Source organism: Kogia breviceps, chromosome 15, assembly GCF_026419965.1.
Source record: "Kogia breviceps isolate mKogBre1 chromosome 15, mKogBre1 haplotype 1, whole genome shotgun sequence".
NCBI classification, from domain to species: domain Eukaryota; kingdom Metazoa; phylum Chordata; class Mammalia; order Artiodactyla; family Physeteridae; genus Kogia; species Kogia breviceps.
The window spans coordinates 56,609,788-56,627,786 of NC_081324.1; the positions used below are offsets into that span (position 1 = coordinate 56,609,788).

Here is a 17,999-nt window from a genome sequence, read left to right on the forward strand (position 1 = left end):
GGCCGCAAGTGCGCTCACACTACTCGGAGGGGAAAGCCCCGCATGCCCTCGAAGGAACCGCGAGGCGACCGCGCGCGTTAGTGGGCGTGTCCCGTGCGTTCCCGGCGCAGCGTCCTCGGAGAAGTGAACCTGCCCCTCCTCACCTGACAGCTCTCGTTCCCAACCTTGTCATCGGGAGCGCTCAACACTATCACAGGAACTCATGTTGGCGGGCAGAGGGTGTTTGCCTTTCTCTCTCTCCATCCTCGGGATCCCTAGTAGAATTTTTGAAGGAGCGATCGCCAGGGAGGAGCCGGGGTCGTGGAAGGAGTCTAGACTCACCCAGACTGACGTTCACACCGGGTGCCATTACCTCCCCCAGAGCCTCAGTTTCCCCATCTGTACAACGAAGGCTCTTGTGGATTAGATTATACAATATTTTTACCACCAGCTTCTCAAGGTATTGGCCTAAAGATAAGCAGAAAAACGAATCCCTTTTCTTCCTATCCTCTGACCTCAGAAAACTCCCCGCTCTCCATCCCAACTGCATTTGGAAGCCACGCCCATTCACACAGTCTGAGGACACGTCCACGTGCTCTGAAAGTAGGAAGCACCCGTGAGGCTTCAAAGTAAGAACAGAAATAAATATTGTATGAATAGATGAACTTAGATTTGGGTCAAAGAGAGAAAAGAGTCAATCAATTAAGTGTTTATTGAGCTTCTGCTCTACCCACTTAAGTATCAATACTATGGATGATAATAGTTAAATAGTGGTTAATCACCACCTTCCAGTTTCCCTCTACTCAAAAAAGAATGGGCATCTTCATGGAGAATGTCTGCCCTTTGTTCTACAGCTCCCAGAGAGAACATTATGCTAAAGAGCATATGATCTTCTTTCTGTAATTGTACCCATAAAGTTATAGCATAAGATTTAGCATCTGCTTTGTGTGATATCTAATTATAAATATTAATAGAATATCCTTTTTAAAGAAAACCCTTCTAAAAATACAGAGAAGTGAACAACAGTTTCCATAAAAATATGACTCAGATAAATAATCGCTTTTCCGCAATTTCACTGAGTGATTTTCCATTAAAGAGGAAAAAAAAATCTGGAAACCACAAAACATTCCAAGAAATGGAGGTAAATCCTCAGCAGTGATTATAATGCTTTAACAAAGCTCTAAAAATTATCCCCAGCCAATTCAAGAGTGACTGTATAGGGGCGCTTATTCTTCAAATAAGATTCCATGAAAAGGCAAAGTACTGATATAGGAAAAATAGCCTTCATAATCTGGAGAGAGCAACTACCTTGCCTTTCCAGATTTGTAAGTGTGTCTAATCCATAGAATTTTTGAGGTCACGTAAATAAGAAAGCCATTATAACTGTCAGGCCCTAAATCAAATTAGATGACTTTAGTGAATAAATTTGCTTGAAGCAGAAAATCATTTTCTTAAAAATTCTTATGGTAGACTCAACCAGACAACAATAATATCTATGTAACACTGCTGTTGTTAGGGTTTGCTGACTGTAAGTGACAGAAACCAAATTTGGTGAACTGAAGAGAAAGTTATTTATTGGAAAAATATTGAAAGCTTTGCAGTCTTGAAACAGGCAAGATTTATGGCAATACCGTAGCTCTAGAAAGTCAGAAAGACAGAAGCAGTTCTGTTTGGTGTTGCACTGAAATGTACAGTTTACAGTCAGTAAATGTCAACTATTTCTTCAAACTTCACGTTACTGGATCAAGATTCAAGTCACAAACTTCAGTCAGGTACCCACTCCCTGGCTGTGCCAGGAGAGGGAGAGGAAACATTTGGTTCTTTGACTTCCAGAATGGAAGGCAGGCACCTGGATTTATCATGCTTCCAAAAGTACACATGATTGGACATAGGTGATTCCTCAAAACAAGTTCAGGGAACTATTAAGAAGGAGAATTTGATGCTGAGGTCAAAAAAAGATCAATGTCTGTTACATTGACCGGATATGAAATTTACACTGTAATGCTTAGAGTTGTTTGGAAATGAGCAGTACAAGTGAAACTGCAAGTTTGTTTCACTTAAAGAATGCTGTTTAAATACTTTATGTATGGCCAGTTATCTTATTTAAATAAGCATAGTGCCTATTATAAGCACTACTGCAAGCCAGGGCAGCAGCTGTGTTCATTTCTTGTCATGGACAGTATAGTAGTGGAATAATCACCCTGGAAAGATGACCATGTCCTAATCCATCGAACCAGTGAATGGTTATCTTGCATGACAATTTGCAGATGTGATTAAGTAAAGGGTCTTGAGATGGGAAGTTTATCCCAGATTACCTCAATGGGCCCAGTATAATCAAAAAGGCCCTTATAAGAGGGAAACAAGAAAGTCAAAGGCAGAAGAAAAAAGATGGAACAATGGAAGCAGAGGTTGGAGCGATGCATTTTGAAGATGGAGGAAGGAGATCATGACCAAAGGGATACAGAAGTTAGAAAAGAAAAAGATTCTCTCCTAGAGCCTCCAGAACTCATGCCAGTCTGCTACTATCTTGATTTTAGCCCAGTTAAACTGATTTCCGATTTCTGATCTCCAGAACTGTAAGATAATAAATTCATGTTGTTTTAAGCCACCAAGTTTCTATAACAGCAGCTAGAGGAAACGAATATAGACAACTTACCCAACCCTTGGGAACATCCTCCCCAAAGCACATGTTGGAAGCAGGTGGCGTGAGCGCCTTTACTGTAGAAGAAACACAGAAAGGCATAGATACTTCTGAAGAAGACAACTCAAAGGAGGCTAAGTCAGCAATAAGTTGGTAAGAAGAAGAAATTAGAAACCGTGAACAGATAGGGTTCCTATTCAGGAGTTTCCATTTCTCTGGTTAAATCAATATGGCGGCATTACCCCTAGACCACAGCATGGCCAAACCAATAAAATCCCATTAGAATGAAGTATACTTGTGAAAGAAGAAAGAAGTCGAAGGACAACCTGAATGGTAAGTGTGAAAGACATACAAGTTTGCTTCTGCATTTAACAAAGCCTTCTCATTCATTCTCATGGTTTTAAGTAACATTTAAATGGTGATTCCAGATCTATAACTTCAGCCTTGACCTCTCAGCCAGGTTTCATATTTGGGAATCCAAAGACCTGCTAGACAAATCCACTTACAACTTCCACTGGCCCTCCAAACTTAACAGGTCCAAATTAAACTCATCGCTTTCTGCCCTTTCCATCTGTTCAAATTTTTATTCCTTTTCCTGTTATACTGTATGAGTTCATGGCAGTCATTCACCAAGTCACCAACACCAGAAACCCATGAGCTGCCCTAGACTTCTACACCCACCAATCACCTCTAATCCATCACCAGGCACTGCTGACTTCTCCCACCATCTGAACTGATCTTGACTCCCTCCTATATTTCCATTTCTATAACAGTATACCCGTATAAGGCTTTGTCATCTCACCTCTGGGTTATTATCCTCTTAACTTCTTCCCTTTCTCCCAGTCTTGCCTCCTTTTCATTGAAGCAAGAATGGGCTTATAAAAATACAACTCAGACCACGTTACACGTTAAAGCTATGGTTTAGCGCCTTATATATTTATAAAGTTCAGTTCCTTAGAATGATATACAAGGCTCTCCTGCTTTTATCTTTCTTAGGCCTTTGCTCTCATGATTTATACATTATGCTTCAGTAAATCAGACTGCTGCTTATAATGCCATTCATGTAACATGCTCTAGAATATTTCTGTAACTCTCTCATACTATTCCTTCTGTCTTGCATGCCCTCTCTCTGTTTTTGCTGGCTAGTATTTATTTCTCCTTCAAGGCTTGCTTCAGTGGTCCTCACTCCTGAATCATTAGGTTGGATTAAGTCGTGCCCATGCTCACTGAACCTACTACTATCTTAGTTTTTATGACATTATATTAAGTTTTTCAGGTTATCTGGGTTGTATTTTTGAGACTGTAGCTATCCCTATATGGATCCCCAATACCTAGCAGAGTAACTGCCTCTCAATAGAAAATCAATATATATTTGTGGGACTGAATTAACCTGAATGGCTTGGAGAATATCTTGTGATGTCTGTAATATATCTTAATATTAGGTAGTAGAAGGCCATGTGTGATGTAATATAACCTGTAGCCAAATTTTAGAACCCATCACTTATCAGGTTCAATAAATGGAAAGTGTTCTTTTTCATGCTAAACAAATGCAAAAAAAAAAAAAAACTGAGGAAAGACATATGAAGACATCATGTCTAGTTTTTCCTTTTAAGAGCCAATCCAGTGAAAGGAAATGGTCTTGTTATCCTCAAACGGTTTGCAATGAACATTTTTGCTTTATGTTTTGATTTTTTAAATTAAAGATATAAATGCTGGAATACAATTGATTCAGCTTCTGTCCGAACTCTTCTTTTATACCCTATCATTATTGTTCACACGTTAATCTATATACAGTGTCCCCTTCCTGTCACCTCCCAAACACCCCCATTTACTCTTTCATCCATTACAATATGGTGTGAGCCCTGTACATTGCAATCTGGCTTTGTTCTGGTAAACGTGGTGTAATTTTCCCAACAAGAAGCCCCTTTGTAGTTCCTATTTCCTTGGTCTCCTAATTAGAACTGTATGCAGTGGATATGTGATTTTTCAAAATTTCCTCTAGAAATGTCCATTATTTTACTGTCTTCTGGTTTCCCTTCTAGTTCTCTGCTCCCAAACTTTCCTACTACCTCTCCTAAGCTGTAATTATTGTGCCCCCAAGATGGTAGCCGAGACCACTGGTGAGAGTGAGGTCTCTGAAGAGAAAAGGCCCTTGGTCGGGACCCTGGGAAGTCTCTGCAATATCCACTGGTGAAAGAGGAAGAGGCCAACGTTAGACGTGGGAAGAAACTCAGAACAGCAGTGCCATGAAAAGACAGGTTCCATGGAAACCAAAGAATGACAGCATTTTAGGAGATAGGACTTGATGCTGAATTTTAAACTAGCACTTCTATACATGTAACATCTCCAGCTTCAAGAAATGAACAGACATCACCAATTCAGTAGATACAAACCAAAACCATCTTCCATCCAGCATTAGCTCTTTCCCACACAGTACTCCCATTGATGACCCCCTCCACCATATACCCAGACATGGAAGCCAGACATTTAGAAGTCATTCTGATACTCTTTCTCCTCCCTTATGTACTCTAATTAGTAACCAAATTTTATCAAATTCCTAAAACAATAAGCTATTTCACTCTACTGTTTAAAATTATTCAGTACATCCTCCTTGTCTTCAAGATAAAGCCTGAAAGCTTCTGTATAACATCCAAAGCCCTTCACAATCTGATTCTTTCTTCATTAAATTATCAAACTAATTTATTTGAGTGGGTTGCCTTTTCACATACTGTATTAAAAACTTTATTAAAAATTTTTAACGGTTTAGAAATTGAAACTTATAGTTAAAAGTAAATGAAACCAAGAACAATAACCGCAAAAAAGAACATATGGGGCTTCCCTGGTGGCGCAGTGGTTGGGAGTCTGCCTGCCAATGCGGGGGACAAGGGTTCGAGCCCTGGTCTGGGAGGATCCCACATGCCGCGGAGCAACTAAGCCCATGAGCCAAAACAACTGAGCCTGCGCGTCTGGAGCCTGTGCTCCGCAACGGGAGAGGCCACGACAGTGAGAGGCCCGCGCACCACGATGAAGAGTGGCCCCCGCTCGCCGCAACTGGAGAAAGCCCTTGCACAGAAACGAAGACCCAACACAGCCAAAAATAAATAAATTTATTTAAAAAAAAAAAAAAAAAAAGAACATATGTTCACCCATGTATTCTAGAGACTGCTAATATATACAGTAATGACCCTGGACAAACTATATATTATCATATAGTAAAAGGGAGAGAAAGAATCAGAATATCTTGATAACAAAAACATTAATATATTATTGTATACATTTTGAGAAAAGACCTACTACAGATTTTTTTTGTTCAGAAGTATCGTATTTAAGAGTTCCCTTTAAAACAATCCCAATCCCTAAAATACTTAGGAATAAATTTAACCAAGGATGTGAAAGACCTGTACACTGAAAACTGTAAGACACTGATGAAGGAAACTGAAGACACAAATAAATGGATAGAGTTTCTGTGCTCATAGATTGGAATAATTAATATTGTTAAAATGTCCACACTACCCAAAGCTCTCTACAGATTTAATGTAATCCCTATCAAAATTCCAATAACATTTTTATCAGAAATAGAAAAAACAATCCTAAAATGTGTATGGAAGCACAAAAAACCCTGAATAGCTAAAGCAATCTTGAGAAAGAAGAACAAAGCTGGAGACATCACACTTCCTGATTCCACACCATGTTACAAAGCTGTAGTAATCAAAATAGTATGGTACTGGCATAAAAACAGACACATAAACCAATGGAATATAACCGAGATCCCAGAAATAAATCCAAGCATATATGGTCAGTTGATTTACAGAGAAGGAGCCAAGACTACTCACAGAGGAAAGGCTACTCTCATCAATAAATGGTGTTGGGAAAACTGGATATCCACATGCAAAACAATGAAACAGGACCATTATGTTATACCAAACACAAAAATCAACTCCAAATGGATTAAAGACTTGAATTTAGAACCTGAAACCATAAAAATTAGAGAGGAAAACACAGGAGGTAAACTCCTTGACATTGGTCTTGGAAATGATTTTTTGGATTTGACACTAAAAACAAAGGCAACAAAAGCACAGATAAAGAACTGGTACTACATCACACTTGAAAGCTTCCACACAGCAAAGGGAACTATCAACAAAATGAAAAGACAGCCTATGGAATGGGAGGAAATATTTGCAAACCACATATTGGATAAGGGATTAATATCCAAAATATACAAGGAACTCAATACAACTCAATAGAAAACAAAAAACTAAAACAAAACCCACATATAATCTGATTTAAAAGTGGGCAAAGGACCTGTTAGGATGTCTATTACCAAAAAGACAAGAGACAACAAATGCTGGTGAGAATGTGGAGAAAAGTGATCCCTTTTACACTGTAGGTGGGAATGTAAATTGTTACAGTCACTAGGGAAGAGTATGGAGGTTCCTCAAGAAATTAAAAATAGAGAATAAAGAGGACTTCCCTGGTGGTGGAGCGGTTAAGAATCTGCCTGCCAGTGCAGGGGATACAGTTTCGAGCCCTGGTCTGGGAAGATCCCACATGCTGCAGAGCAAATAAGCCCATGCACCACAACTACTAAGCCTGCGTTCTAGAGCCCATGAGCCACAACTACTGAAGCCCCCGCGCCTAAAGCCCACGCTCTGCAACAAGAGAAGCCACCGCAATGAGAAGCCCGCGCACCGCAACGAAGAGTAGTCCCCGCTCACCGCAACTAGAGAAAGCCTGCGCACAACAAGGAAGACCCAACGTAGCCCAAAATAATAAATAATTATTTTTTTAAGAAAAAGAAAAAATAGAGAATAAAGAATAGATTGAAAGAGTCCACCAAGATGGTTATGTAGGAGGCTCTTGAAGCCCTCTCCTCCCATGTATGCATTGAATATACAGCTATGCATGGAGCAACTGCCTCCAAAGGGCCAGAATCCAGCTGAGCAATTCGTGCACACTGGATGGATGAGAAAATATACCCATCAAAATGGTAGGAAAGGCTGAGACACACACTTGCAATAAGCCCCACCCCTGGCACAGCACCACACTGTCGGGAGGGAACCCCTAACTCCCAGCATCTCCCTGAGGCATGAAAGCTTTGGACCCCACATCTATCAATCCAACATTTAAAAAAATTTATTCTATTGAAGGACAGTTGATTGACAATGTTGTGTTAATTTCTACTGTACAGCAAAGTGATTCAGTTACACATCTATATGTATTCTTTTTTTCATTTTTTAACTTTCATTTTTATTTTATATTGGAGTAGAGTTGATTTACAATGTTGTGTTAGTGTCAGGTGTACAGTAAAGTGATTTAGTTATACATTTACATATATCATCACTCCAGCATTTAAGACAACCACCGGGAAGGAGGACTCGCAAAACACCTAGCTGGGAAGGCCAACATGCTTGTGTCTGGAGACCCACAAGACTATAGCAAAGAAACAATGCCTGATAGGCACCTGGCCTATCCCCCTGAGGGCTCAGCGAGGAGGAAGCAGGCAAAATCACCCACTTCCAGTATTTCCCTGAAAGAGGTTTATCTGCATACTTTAAAAGCTGCTGCCTGAGGGTCAGGCTTCTAATTTAGCAGGTACTAAGGGCTGGCTGTGGTCCTCCCCTGAGGCCAGGGAAGCCAGTGGACACCTCTCCCACTTCCTCCCTCCAGCCTGCTCCAATAACACTACCAACGTGCCAGTATCATCCTGGAAGGAGGTCGGTCGTATACATGTCTGTGGCTCCAGCTTTTGTGGCTGCCACCCCAGGGAGTGGCCTGGATTTCGTGGCCCTAGTAGTCAATGGGGCTTGCATCCATGAGTCCCCTAGGACTCTAGCAAACAAAGAAACAGTTCTTAATGGGCCTAGGAGCACCCCGACACTGCAGCTCTACACATAGGCCCAGCAGAGTGGGCAGGCAAAAATGCCCATCCCGGTTTCCTCCTGAAAGGGACTCCACCACCTGTTTTCCCAGCTGCTGCCTGAGGGTCCAGCTTCCAATCAGCCTGCATCTAGGTGCAGACTACAAGGCTCCCCTTCGCACAGCCCTGACTGCCAGGGGCCAACTGAGAACAAAGAAGGAGCCTCGGAAATCACGGAAGTCTGAGAGGCACCTCTGAGGTTGGGCCGAACTGACTGCAGCACTGTTTGCAATAGCAGATTTTTTTTAAGTGTGGTACAGATACACAGTGGAATATTATTCAGCCTTTAAAAAGGAAATCCTGCCATTTGCAACAACATGGATGAAACTGCAGGGCCTTATACTAAGTGAAATAAGCTCAACAGAAGATGAAAAATACTGCATGATATCACTTCTGTGTGGAATCTTAAAAAAAACAGTCAAACTCATAGAAACAGCATAGAAAAGTGGTTGCTGGGGGCTGGGGGATGGGAGAAATCGAGAGAGGTTGGTAAAAAGGAATAAACTTTCAGCTATATGATGAATAAGATCTGAGGATCTAATGTAAAATGGGGTGACTACAGGTGATACCACCACTCTGTATAACTGAAATCTGCTAAGTGAGTAGAACTGAAACATTCTTACCAATAAATAAATAAATAAATAAAATGATAAATATGTGAGGTGATGGACGTGTTAATTAACTCAATGAAAGGGGGAGATCCTTTCATAACGTACACATGTATCAGATCATCATGATGTGTACTTTAAATATCTTACAATTTTATTTGCCAATTATACCTCAATAAAGCTGAAAAATATAGTTCTCCCTTAAGTATTTTAATTGAGCAGGGCATTTTACCCTTTTGGGAAATTGCTTATAATTATGAAGTCTTCTAATATCTCCAGAGACATAAATGTTCTTGACAGACTATATTAAGTAAAATTGTTTAAAAACAAATAATAGGATTAGAATTTAACCTTTAATTTTACATGCAAAATAGCCAGTCAACTGAAAGAATACATCATTACATCGTTAGTCTCAATAATTCTTTTTTGCATTACACTTAATTTGACTGCCTTTTTCAACTCCAGTTTATATCTGAATTTTTCATAGTAAAGATAGATATGAACTTGATATGTCTAGAGGAAAAATGCCATTTTAAACTTTATCCCTGTTAAAGAGAATCTAGATTAAAGAATCATTTGTAAAACTGAAATGACCTCAAATTAGCATAAATCAGCAATGAGCATACACACTTTTGCAGAATTCTATTTTGTTTTTATTGCTGTATTCAAAAGCAAAACAACTTCCTTTTTTAGTGAAAAAATGTGTAATTTAAGAAAAGTCAGCAATGAATTTCCAGTATTCATGTGGATAGCTGAATAAATTACACACAAAAAATTCTGTAAATAAGCCATATTCTCTTGAGAATCAGTTTCTGTAGATACAAATTTGTCATAAGATATAATTTATTGAATCCTCAGAAGCACAGTTCCCAGACAGGCATTATTAATATTGATATGTCCATTCTAAGACATTTGAGGATACACTTAAAAATATGGTGAGCATACATTCGTGTCTGGAAAGCTAGAACAACTGAGGTAGATTTCCTAGGTTTTAAAATTCTGTTTCTAATATTCATTCTTTCAAAAAATATCAGTCATAGTCTGTTTTTACTGTACTCAGCATCAGAATACTTGCAGGAGAAAAACAAGATGTGCCTTCTGTCTTTAACAATTCTCCACTCTAAAACAGCAATTAATGAAATAATGTTGGTAAAATGCAGAGTTTGCTGCTTGTTGGAAAGCTGGCATTCAAGAACTGGTAGCTGAAGACATCCACAGGGATGATGAGTATTATAATTTTATAACCATTAGTATTTAGAGTGATAACACCTCACATAAAAATTCACGTATCAGCAACCTCAATTCTAAAATATAGCCCTGGGCTTCCCTGGTGGCGCAGCGGTTGAGAATCCGCCTGCCGATGCAGGAGACGCGGGTTCGTGCCCTGGTCCGGGAAGATCCCACATGCCGCGGAGCGGCTAAGCCCGTGAGCCATGGCCGCTGGGCCTGCGCGTCCGGAGCCTGTGCTCCGCAATGGGAGAGGCCACAACAGTGAGAGGCCCGCATACCGCAAAAAAAAAAATAAAAAAAATAAAAAATAAAATAAAATAAAATATAGCCCTGACATAGGCTCTGTATAAAAAATGGATATTACTAACGCTATATCCTAAAGCTCATTTGAGTGTTTCTCAGACTTTCATTCTTGATTGACACAGGGAATGTGGTAGAAACATGCTAGCTATTCACCAAAATTTGGTTTCCACTTCTTCCTAGGCTATGGTCACAAGACTGTGTCCTGGTGAACTGAACGTTGCTAGAAATGACATATGCTACTTCCAAGCCTGGCCCATAGAAACCTCTCAAAATATCCTGCACTAACTCTCTCTGCATGGCTGGCCAGATATTAATGCTTCCAGTGTGCCTTGTATTGAATGGCCAAGACCCTGAAAGCTGTCCCCGCCCTGCATTCCCTGCTACCAATTGGACATTCTATGAGCAAGAAATAAATTTCTATTGCACTTAGCCACTGAGGTTTTGGGGCTTTATCAGCTAGAGAGTTAGTGTTAATTCATCTAATACAATGAAGAGAGGAAGGCAAGGGACTTCCCTGGTGGTCCAGTGTCTAAGACTCCGTGCTCCCAATGCAGGGGGCCCAGGTTTGATCCCTGGTCAGGGAACTAGATCCCACATGCCACAACTAAAGATCCCGCGTGTTGCAATGAAGATCCCGCATGTTGCAACAAATATCCCACATGCAGCAAAGATCCCGCACGCAGCGAAGATCCCGCGTGCCACAACCAAGATCCGGCGCAGCCAAATAAATAAATAAACATTTAAAATAAGTAAATAACAGGTATTACTTTAAAAAAGAGAGAAAGGAATGCAAAACTTTGATGTCTACTGTGTACTAGACCTTGTATATAAATACAATGCTTTATTTATTCTCCAAACTAAACCAATGAATTAGCCAGTAGCAGTCCCATTTCATGATGGGGTGACTGAAGCTTGACTAAAAATAACTTTCCTTGGATCCACAGCCAGTTAGCGGTAGAGTCAGATTTTGAACCTGAGTTTATTGACTTCAGAGATGGTATTTTTATAACACATCCTCCTATAATCTTTGGTTGACTTCTATCTGGATGATAAGGGTTACATTCTATTACAGGTTTAAAGCAATTAATCAAAAGACAAAATTTTTGTTATCTGAAACCACCGAGAACAAACTCTAAAAAGCTAAAACGAAATTTCACAAAACACAGAAGCCCAGGGCCACTTGTGTGTGTAAACGGGCTTAATTAACTAACAGATACTGACATTGTTTGTGCACTTTGGTTCAAAAATGCAGTTAATATACCAAATAATTATCGTGAGTTAGAAAGGAAAAGGAAATTTGATTTGTACACAATGTTTAAGATGGAAGAAAATGATGCAGTTATATTAAACAGCTTTGTTGAAATATAATTAATATACAATAAACTGCACGTTAAATTGCACAATTTGATAAATTTTTACATATGTATGTCTGTGTACACGTGTGTGTATGTGGAATGTATCAGTATGTGAGACCATCATGAAACCATCACCATAATCAAGATAATGAACATATGCGTCCTCTCCAAAATCTCCCTCCTACCAGTTATCAAACCTACTCTTTCTGTTCTAATAATAGATTATTTCTAAAATTTTGTAGAAATGGAAGCATATAGTATGTATTTTTCCTCCTCTGGCTTATTTCACTATAGTGTATCTGAGAGTCATCTGTGCTGTTGTCTTTACTGTTAGTGCTAACTTACTCCTCTTTATTCTTGAGTAGTGTTCCATTGTGTGTACATACCACAATTTGGTTATCCATTCTCATTTTGATGTATATTTTTCTCCACTTTTTGGCTATTACAAAATAATCTTTTATGAACACTTATGTGCAAGTCTTTGGACATATGCTTTGTATGAACATGTTCTCTGGATAAATATACAGGACAGTGATCACTGATCATGTTAAGTGTGTCTTTAATTTTCAAGACACCATCATACTGTTTCCAACATTTTTGGACCATTTTACATTTCTACCATAAATGTATGAGAATTCAAATTCCTCCACATCCTCACTAATACTTGGTATGGTCAATCTTTTTAGTTTTAGACATTCTAATCCATGTGTAGAGTTATTCCCTTGTGGTGTGGCTTTAATTTGCATTTATCTATAGATGTTGAACATATTTTTAATGTGCTTATTTGCCATTCAAATACCTTCTTTAGTAACATATCTTTACATTTTTGCCTATTTTTAATTTTTTTTATTATTCAGTTTTGAGAGTTCTTTATATATTGTGGGCACTAGTCCTTTATATGTTACTTGCAAATATTTTCTCCTAAACTGTGGCTTCTCTTTTCATTCTAAACAGTGTCTTTGCAAGAGGAGAAGTCATTAATTTCTATGAAATAAAGTTTATTATTTTTTTCATTTATGGATCATGCACTTTATGTTAGATCTAATAAATCTTTGCTTGGGCTTCCCTGGTGGCACAGTGGTTAAGAATCTGCCTGTCAGTGCAGGGGACACATTGGCTTCCCTGCCAATCCAGGAAGACCCCACATGCCGCAGAGCAATAAGCCCGTGCACCACAACTACTGAGCCTGCACTCTAGAGCCCGCGAGCCACAACTACTGAGCCCATGTGCCACACCTACTGAAGCCAGAGCGCCTAGACCCCGTGCTCAGCAACAAGAGAAGCCACTGCAATGAGAAGCCTGTGTACTGCAAGGAAGAGTGGCCCCCACTCGCCGCAACTAGAGAAAGCCCACGAGCAGCAACGAAGACCTAACACAGCCAATAAATAAATAAATAAATTTATATGAAAAAGAAATCTTTGCTTAAACGAAGGTCACAAAGGTTTTCCCTCTTCGTTTTAGTCAAGAATTCTTATAGTTTTAGATTTTATACTGAGACCTATGATGCATTTTGAGTTAGTTTTTGTATGTAGTATGAGGATCAAAGTGTATATTTTGCATACACATATGCACTTGCTTCAGTGTCATTTGTTGAAAACATAATCGATCCTCTCTCCACCACGTTACCTTTGCAACATTTTCAAAAATGAATTGACCATATATGTATGGGTCTATTTCTGGATTTTGTATTCCGTTACATTGATCTGTGTGTCTGTCTTTATGCCAATACCACACTGCCTTGATTACCATGGCTTTACTATAAATCTTGAAGTTAGGTTGTATAAATCCTTCAACTTTGTTCATTTTTTAAAAAGCTATTTTGCTATTCTTGGTATTTTGCTCTTCCATATGAATTTTAGAGTCAGAGTATCAGCTTCTACAAAAGAGACTGCTGGGATTTCAATTAAGATCTCTTTGAATCTAAAGATCAACTTGGGCATAAATGACATTCTAACATGAACACCATATAGTTCTCCATTTACTTAGGTCTTTAGTTTCTCTCAGCGATGTTCTGTAGATTTTAGCACACAAATTTTTATAACTATTTTAAAATTTATATAAAGAATTTCATATTTTTGATACTATTAAATTGGTACTCTTTTGATTTCAATTTCTAATGATTCATTGAAAGTATATAGAAATACAGCTGATATTTGTATATTAATCTTCTATCCTGCAAACTTGCTAAACTCATTTATTAGTTTTAATAACTTTTTGTATATTCCAAAGGATTTTCTAAATAGGTAATGATGTCATCTGTGAATAAATAGTTTTACTTCTCCTGTAATCTTGATTCCTTTTATTTCTTTTTCTTGTCTTGTGTCCTTGGCTAGAAACTCCAGTACAACATTAAATATATGTGGTGAGAGAGGACATTCTTCTTGCAGTCCTGAACTTAGCACAGAAATATTAATTCCTTTGTCATTGATTGTGATGTTAGTATAGTATTTTCATAGATGCTTTTTATCAGGTTAAGTAATATTCCTGCAATTTCTAGCTTGGTGAGAATTTTTATCAGTAATAGATGTTGTATTTTATCAGATGTTTTCTCTGAATCTACTGAGATGATCACATTTCCCACCTTTCTTAACTCGATTAATAGTGAATTATACTGATTTTGCAATGTTAAACCAACCCTGCTTTCTAGTGAAAAACTTTATTTGGTCATGATTTATGATCCTATTGTAATATTGCTGGATTCAATTTGCTAAAATTTCATTAATTTTCAAAATTTTATATTCATGAGGTATATTAGTCTGTAATTTTCTTTGTATGCCTTTTCTGGTTATGACATCAGAGTAATACCAGCCTCGAAAGGTGAGTTGAGTTCCGATTTTCTGAGATTTTTTGTGTAGAAATGATATTATTTTTTCTGTAAGTGTATAGCAAAACTTATCAGTATAGTCATTTAGACATAGATAAACATTATTTATACATATATAAATTTCAAAGAAGAGAAATACTGAAACACAAAGAACTAATATGTGCAGCCAGCTTATTTGGGATTTTATGTCTAATATAAGGCCTTAAAACTTCATAGGTGGCAGATATGCGTTTTTATGTGTCAGGTTGTCCCAAAGTCATGTTTTTCCACAGAAATGTCTTGTTCTGTTCTGATTGTACAGGAGATGCATCTAGTATGCCAACTTATATCCTCTTGGCCATAACTTTGATTCCAGCCACAGCTCAGGTGGAGAGTTCCATGAAGAAGATGTGATTCACTTTTCATTGACAGCATCTTGTATTAGCATGGACTGGGCATCTTTGCCCTCTACCCTAGTGGTTCTCCAAAGCTACCAGATAAGCATGGGCACTTGTTCATCCTAACTTCATAGGCATCTTGGAAATACAGGGTTGCCCTGAGTCAACCCTTGATCAGTGAGGGTTGGGAGCTCTTGCTTCCTGTTCTTTAGATGGATTATTCTGGGAGATAACATTCTTAGACCTGGCAGAAGTAAGACCTTTTTGTACACCTTAATAATGAATCCAGAATGAACACTTATGTAAGTTTTTTCCCCCTTTAGTCTCTGTAGTTCTTCACTCCCGTACATTGTGTTAACCCCCAAACAAATTACCTACACTGAAGTACTTGTTTCAGTCTCTGCTTACTGCGGAACCCAAGCCAAAACAGATTGCTAATTCATTATTCTTGCCATCCAGTTAAGTGACAATGTGGTTGTGACAACCACAGGGCAATGGAGGAGTGTCCTTTATACCAGTGGAAGAAAAGGTAACAAATTGGTCTTTTATTCATAGATAGTCAAGTGGCTTCTCAAAAAACTGCTACACCCGTCAGAGGAATCAGATGGATGTTTCCCCTTTATGGCCTGATTTGAAATGGTACCAATTTTAATGCTCAGCATTAGACTCTTTTTATCCTACAATGTTCATAATTCCTTTTGCTTTGTGAGCATCTTTATTTTCTAGGCACAAGTGAGAAAAGTGAACCTCCTAAAAGCTAAGATATTTGCATCAGGCCATGTATCGAATATGCATTTTGGTCCAGATCGGACCCAGCTTCCTAGGCTCTAAAGCCCTTTCAGTCTTTTCTCCTAGACTGCACAGCCTTGACTGAATGGTGTCAGGACTTCCTCCATGGCCTCTAACTCTGGTCCCTATGCAATTAGGGGAGGCAAAATCAGCAAATCTTGGAGAATACCTGATGCCAGGAAGCGTGAGGTAGTTATGAGAATCTCTGGCTCTTTGTTTTAATAGGGGTATAGAGAATATGAATGGCAATCAGATACTTTTACTTTCACATCTGTCAGCAAGCAAACAAGAATCATGGGAACCCTGGGGGCAGGTGTATAGTTGTCAGGAATTTAGGGTGGGAAGGGGGAAACATAACTACTCATGGCACAATTACATCAGATGCAGCGTCAGAAGTAAGGCAATCCACTCTTGGGCACAAACTCAAGTGTAAACTTCATGAGGGCATTGACTACACGATGTACATCTCTTTTGTAACTCTATCGCTGGCATCTTAAAGAATGCTGGCACACAGCAGGTACAAAGTAAATTTTTTTGGAATGACCTCATGAGTTAATTAATAATGAATCCTGTCTTCCAACTTTGGTCATGTCCCCCAGATGAACCCCACACAGGGAACCAGTCTATTATTCCTCCAATATTTTATTTCATCAAGCATCCTTTGAGCATCTCGTATGCAGAAAGCATTGTGATAGATGCTGAGGGGGTTACACCGAAGTTTAAGACTTAATCTTTGCCCTCAAGGAATTTTCAGTCTAGTGAGAGAACAAGAAATAGAAACAGTTAATACGATATAAGACATGATTTTTTATATATATGCTAAATCTATAAACGCATTGCTTTGGAAAAAGGAGTAATTAGCGTATGTGTGCGGGAGGGGGCAGGTGGGGAAGGATCGCCAGCGAGATCCCAAGGCGAGGCTTGCACACCTGCCCCCGCCCTGGCCCCCAGCTCCCACCCAGTCGGCCCGGCTCAGCCATCATGAAGGCGATCCTCTGCTTTAACAACCACGGGAAGTCACGGCTCTCCAAGTTCTACCAGCCCTACAGTGAAGATACACAACAGCAAATCATCAGGGAGACATTCCATTTGGTATATAAGACAGATGAAAATGTAATTTCCTAGAAGGAGGATTATTAATTGGAGGATCTGACAACAAACTGATTTATAGACATTATGCAACATTATATTTTGTCTTCTGGGTGGATTCTTCAGAAAGTGACCTTGGCTTTTAGATCTAATTCAAGTATTTGTGGAAACATTAGACAAGTGTTTTGAAAACATCTGTGAACTGGATTTAATTTTCCATGTAGACAAGGTTCACAATATTCTTGCAGAAATGGTGATGGGGGGAACGGTATTGGAGACCAAGATGAATGAGATTGTTACACAAACTGATGCACAAAATAAACTGGAGAAATCTGAGGCTGGCTTAGTGGGAGCTCCAGCCCATGCTGTATCAGCAGTAAAGAATATGAATCTTCCTGAGATCCCAAGAAATATTAACATTGGTGACATCAATATAAAAGTGCCAAACTGCCCTCTTTTCAATAAAAAATTTTAAAGGCCACTCCCAGGTAAAATCTGGGGGAAAAGTCATCTAAGTTTACCATGCAGTTGTTTAGCAAAAATAGAGGAGAGTCTTAACTTTTGCTCTTGGATTTAAGTCAAGGTACTGTATAGAAGTTAGGTAAAATCAGTATGGAAGTTCATTGTTGCTCTTCTTGCTCAGTGATTTTGAAGAAACTGAGTAGTTCCAGTGTGATTTTTTTCTTTATTTTCTAAACTGCATTCCTATGGCCACCTAAGGCATGCCTCTATGTATTGGCTACTACAGTATTTTGAAAAGTGTTTGGGACATTTCTTTAAATTATGTATAACCCCAAATGTTGGTGTTTTGTATGGATTACAAAAACAGCATTCCTTAATTCTTTCTGTTATTTGTCACAATTGTTATTTAAAGAACGAAGTATGTA

The 17,999-nt window shown here is 38.8% G+C and overlaps 1 pseudogene; it reads left to right on the forward strand.

Moving 5' to 3' along the window:
* Nucleotides 1-16,887: 16,887 nt before the first annotated feature.
* LOC131742164 (AP-3 complex subunit sigma-1 pseudogene) lies at nt 16,888-17,587 on the forward strand (annotated as a pseudogene).
* Nucleotides 17,588-17,999: the final 412 nt, after the last annotated feature.